Genomic DNA, 6,008 nt, shown 5'->3' with positions numbered 1-6,008 from the left:
TATCTATTTTAATTTTGTTTTCATCAGATATTAAATTCTAAGGATAAAAAGCTTTGAGTATGTAATGAGTATATGGAAAACTTTTGTACCTTTCTGTAACTTTTGAAAATATCCCAAGACAAGTAAATCACAGTTGCAAATACTGATTTTAACCACTTGTAAGATAAAAGATGGGGATTTTTCTATCTCTTTATAGAGCATTATACACTATATGTGATAGGTAAACATGAGAAAAATCTGGGGGTAGGAATTCTGGGTTTCTCAAAGACATCCACTGTATGAGCCAGTAGCAAAAGATAATTGATCTTAAAATATATGCACATGTAGACCAAATAATAGGTAAAAAACAAACTGCAAACTACCTCAGTCTCTGGAATTTGCCTTTTGCAAAACTGTTGTCAAATGTTCTGCATGGTTTTCATTAAAAAAGAGAAAGGAAAAAAAAAAAACAACCCTGTTCTCTTGCTCCTTTATTCTTCTAGTTATTTCCAAACTACATCTAAGAGTCTCCCAAAATTTTTTAAACAATTTCTTTTTAAAAAAATTTTTTTAACATTTATTTATTTTGGAGAGACATACAGGTCATGAGCGGGAGATGGGCAGAGAGAGAGGAAGACACAGAATCTGAAGCAGGCTCCAGGCTCTGAGCTGTCAGCACAGAGCCCAACGCGGGGCTCAAATCCACAAATTGTGAGACTGAGCCAACCAGGTGCCCCTAAAACAATTTCTAATTTTGTTCTCAGAATTACTTCTTAGTCGCCTTGAAGTCATTTATTAGTTAACTGTACTTGCTGTGTTCTGAACAGCATGTTAATTTAAGTAGAAAAAAATGTAGTTTTTTAACTTCAAGGTTAATAGCTTCAGAGTTAAAGCTATTAATATTTTTTTTAGTTGGCTGCAAAAGAAATCCTAAGAAGTAATTTAAAGAACATGTCACTGTGGCAACATCTTGAAAATGAATCAATCTCATGAAATAAAAGCATGTTTTCCCTACTTGATCTTTTCTATAAAAAAAAATTTTTTTTTTGCAACGTTTATTTTTATTTTTGGGACAGAGAGAGACAGAGCATGAACGGGGGAGGGGCAGAGAGAGAGGGAGACACAGAGTCGGAAACAGGCTCCAGGCTCTGAGCCATCAGCCCAGAGCCCGACGCGGGGCTCGAACTCCCGGACCCCGAGATCGTGACCTGGCTGAAGTCGGACGCTTAACCGACTGCGCCACCCAGGCGCCCCTCTACTTGATCTTTTCAAATTAAAAAAAAAAAAAAAAGACTGCAAAGGCAAATAAAGGAAATAATTCTAAGCCTTAGAAATGGTTTGCTTAAGGGGCGCCTGGGTGGCGCAGTCGGTTGAGCGTCTGACTTCAGCCAGGTCACGATCTCGCGGTCCATGAGTTCGATCCCCGCGTCAGGCTCTGGGCTGATGGCTCAGAGCCTGGAGCCTGTTTCCGACTCTGTGTCTCCCTCTCTCTCTGCCCCTTCCCCGTTCATGCTCTGTCTCTCTCTGTCCCAAAAATAAATAAACGTTGAAAAAAAAATTAAAAAAAAAAAAAAGAAATGGTTTGCTTAATCCCAGGTTTGAGCCAAGCACTATCCCGGGCGCTGCTAATTATACAGAAAAGAGAAACAGTCCCTATCTTCAAGAAGTCATGAATTGAGAGGATGGGGTTGAAGGGAATAGTGAATAAATATGCAAATTATCATAACGTATTGAAGTATTTTTCACAGAGAAATAGAGGTTACAATGATACTGTGTTACAGAACATCTTATAGAGATTTAAACAGGATTCAGAAAGAAGGAACAGAGCCTAACCAAGGGACCTTGACCATATACAGTGACCTATATGACAGTGATGCCTGAGCCCAGTTTTGAAAGAATAGCAATTCTCCAGAGAGTGAAATAAGTACTCCCTTTAAAAAAAAAAAAAATTATTTATTTTGAGAGAGCACATTCTTGAGAGCAGGGCAGGGACAGAGAGAGAGGGAGAGAGAGAATCCCAAGCAGGCTCTGCACTGTCAGTGCAGAGCTTGATATGGGGCTTGATCTCACAAATGGTGAGATTATGACCTGAGCCGAAATCAAGAGTCAGGTGCTTAACTTCTAAGCTTCAGTCTGTTCAGTTATCTTCGACCTCCTAAACTCATTCTCCACGCATTATCGTCAGAGCAATTTCCCTTACATATAATCTTTAATTGGTTCTATAATTTCAGAATCAAATTCAAATTCCTTTAGAATAGCAATTAAGACCTTTGGTCTTAATTGGCCTCTGCCTTCTTCTCAAGCATCAACCTCTGTCATTCTCATTATTTAATAGATGTTCTACAAATGTGCCATGCTATCACCCACCTGTACATTTGCATATGTGGCTCCCTCTCTTTGAAGTACTGATCTCACTCAGGGCACCTTTATGTTTGCCGGTGGGAGATGATAAATCTTTAAATGGAAAGGTCAGGAACCAGCATCACTGGTAGAAGTAACATCTGATCCCTGTACTCAAAAACCTGTCAGGAAGTATCTGTGTGTCTGGATATTATTCAGGTTCAGTAATGAATGAAAAAATCTGAAAACTGACAGAACGAAAGGATTTTAACTAAAGATTTCCTGGCCTGGAAGGGCTCTTCCTTTGCTTCAGGAAATGTGATATCTGTCCTTGTAAGGAGCCTCATTTACCAGGCTACTGACCAGGATTCTGTGGGCAAAGTCAGAGTTCCAGGTACACAGAGTCACAGGCCTGTTATCCATGGAGCTGCCCTGTGGGCCAGGACAGGAACTTAGGGCGAGGAAAGGTCCTAAGCCTGGGGTGAGAAATATAGAAAAAAAGAAAATGGATGTTAGATTGTTGTGATCAAAAGGCTGCTCTTGTCCCTCAGTTTCTTTGTCTTCCTTTGTTGCCTTAAAATTTTTAATATTTCATTAGCATAATACCCATCCATGTTGTCACAAATGGCAGCAGTTATCATCCTCTTTATGAATGAGTATAATCCATTGTGTACATATGCCACATCTTTCTTATCTATTCATCTATCAATGGTGGACACTTAGGTGGTTTCCATATCCTGGCTATTGTAAATAATGCTGCAATAAACATAGGGGTGCAGGGGCACCTGGGTGGCTCAGTCAGTTAAACTCATTCAGCTCAGGTCATGATCTCTTGGTTTGTGGTCCTGAGCCCCACATCTCACTCTAAGCTGACAGCTCGGAGCCTGCTTGGGATTCTCTATCCCTACCCCCACTTGTGCTTTCTCTCGCTCTCTCTCAGAATAAACTTAAAAAAAAAAACCGTAGGGGTGCATATATCTTTCAAATTAGTGTTTTTGTGTTCTTAGGGTCAATATGCAGTAGTGGAAATATTGGACCATATAGCATTTCTAACTTTTGAGGAAAATCCATATTGTTTTCCACAGTGGCTATGCCAACATTCCCACCGACAGTGTATAAGGGTTCCTTAAGTCAGACTGAGAAATACAAATACCATATGATTTCATTTATATGTGGAATCTAAAGAAACAAAACCAAAAACAAATGAATAAGCACACAAAAAGCAGAATCATACCTATAAATATAGAGGACAAACTATGGGGGGAGCACAGGTAAAATGAGTGAGGGAGAGTGGGAGGTACAGGCTTCCATTTATGGAATGAATAAGTCACAAGAATAAAAGGTACAGCATAGGGGGCACGTGGGTGGCTCAGTCAGTTGAGCATCCAACTTCGGCTCAGGTCATGATCTCAAAGTTCATGGGTTCAAGCCCCACGTCCGGCTCTGTGCTGACAGCTCAAAGCCTGGAGCCTGCTTTAGATTCTATCTGTCTCTCTCTGCCCCTCCTCTGCTCATGCACTGTCTCTCTCTCTAATAAACATTAAAAATTTTAAAGTACAGCATATGGAATATACTCAATGATAAGGCAATAGCATGGTATTGTGACAGATGGTAGCTACACGTGTGGTGAACATAGCATAATGTATAAACTTAATCACTATGTTGTACACCTGAGACTAATGTAACATTTGTCAACTATACACAAATTAAAAAGAAAGATTCTTAATAATTCTGTTGAGTCACCTAATAAAAAAAATTAAAAGATATTTTAACATTAGGTAATCCATTAATGTCTTACCTGTGAATTTGTTAAAATATGGGAGATCACGGTATTGAAAATAATAATCTAATGTTTTAAGAACGAAGCTAGTAATATGTCATTTTAAGGTAATAAAGAATCTTGAGCTTCCCCTTCTGTCTGTAATGAAGTCACAAGATCCATACTTCCTTCCAGCATCAAATGAGTAAAAAGCCCGATGAACTACAATGAAGCATAACGACAGGAGTGCAGGGCGCTGTCTGGAGGCAGGAACCATCCTGGCTGTCCCAGCTCAGAACTTCTGGAGCTTCCAGGATGCAGTGAGGAAGGGATCCAGGCAGAAAGCAGGGGTCCCCCTGAGTTAAGGAAATAGGGATGACAATTTGAGAAGGGAAAGGCAGCCTCAGGTCCAAGTATTAAGGAGGTATGTATGTACTTGCTGCAACAAGGGGGCAGTTTTTAAAAAAGCTCAGAAGAGTCTGATGAGACTGTGGTAAAGGAAAGAATCTGTTAGCGTGACTGGCCCAGTCTCTAAATAGTACCTTTACCTAAATTTTTAAAGAAGTTTCTGATCTTTTAAAAAAATGTCTAATTGGCATTGTTATGAAATTATGTGGTTTTTCTGATACCAGTTCTTTGAAATTTTTGAGACTACTTTATAGCCTAGCATGAGGTAATTTTTTAAAATAAAAGTGTTAAAAATGTGTTTTCATTAATTTTGGAATTTCTATATGTCTCTACATTAAATCAAACATTAATTTTGCTGTTCAGAAATTCTATATACTTGGTGACTTTTTTGGGGGGAGTTGGGGATCAGCTTTTCTATCAGTTACTGATAATAATAAGTTAAAAATATCTCTGTAATGGATTTGTCAATTTTCTTGTCAATTTTTGCTTTATATATTTTGAAGCTACATCGTTAAATACATGAGTTTATTAATATTTTCTTGGTGAATTAACTTTTTATTGTTATGTAATTACTTTTCCTACTTCTAGTAGTGTTTTTTCTTAACGTGTTATTTTGCATTTAACCAAATGTAGCCACATGAATTTTCTTTGTTTAATTATTTGCCAGGTGTATCTTTTTCCATCTTTCTACTTAGAAGATGTGTGTATCCTTGTTTTAGCAGATATCTATATTTTTAAAAATCTAGTCTTACAGTATTTTTAATTCGAAAGTTCATTCCATGTGCATATCTAGTAGTTACTGACAGACCTAGGTTTATTGCTACCATCTCCTTATGTACATTTGGTCTAAATTTTTGTTTCTGGGTTGTTTGGTTTTTTTGTGGATGTAGTTCATGTCATGTCATGTCATGTCATGTCATGTCATGTCATGTCATTTATTTTGTCTTCCCTCTTCCCTGTTCCATACCCTCTGCCTACTTGTTTGGAAATTGCACGCTTTATGTTTTGAGTTTTATCAAGGACCATTTCTATACCAGAGCAACTATGATGAATATGTTCATGTAGTTGCTAATGTAAGAATGCCCTGTAGTGGTGGATAAACTGTTGGTTCAAGGTATTTGTCATACTGTAATGACATATTTTTTATTTAGTTTGGTACTATCTGCATTACCTTACTTAGCTTGGATAAATGAATCGTGAAGACTTTCATATTTTTCAACATTTTGCAATAGTTGGGGCTGCTCTCAAAGGAAATAAAGTTAGTTAAATAAAGACACTACTTAAAAGTAGTAAAGAAATATTTTATTCAGTACTACTGCAATAGGGGAGAGAGGCTTCAGTAAAATTGAACTCCACTCCCAATACAGCAAAGACAGCTGCAGATTTACAGCAACAAGTAGAGTAAGGGGATCATGGATGGAAAATTACCAAAAGGAGACAGCAAAGTTGGGGGATTCTTGCAAACCTGTCTCAATAGGATTCTTGCTAAAGGCAGGACAAAAATGTAAACATCAAGAGTAGA

The sequence above is a fragment of the Lynx canadensis genome, chromosome A1, assembly GCF_007474595.2.
Source record: "Lynx canadensis isolate LIC74 chromosome A1, mLynCan4.pri.v2, whole genome shotgun sequence".
In the NCBI taxonomy this organism is placed as follows: Eukaryota; Metazoa; Chordata; class Mammalia; order Carnivora; family Felidae; genus Lynx; species Lynx canadensis.
This window is presented reverse-complemented; position numbering follows the sequence as displayed.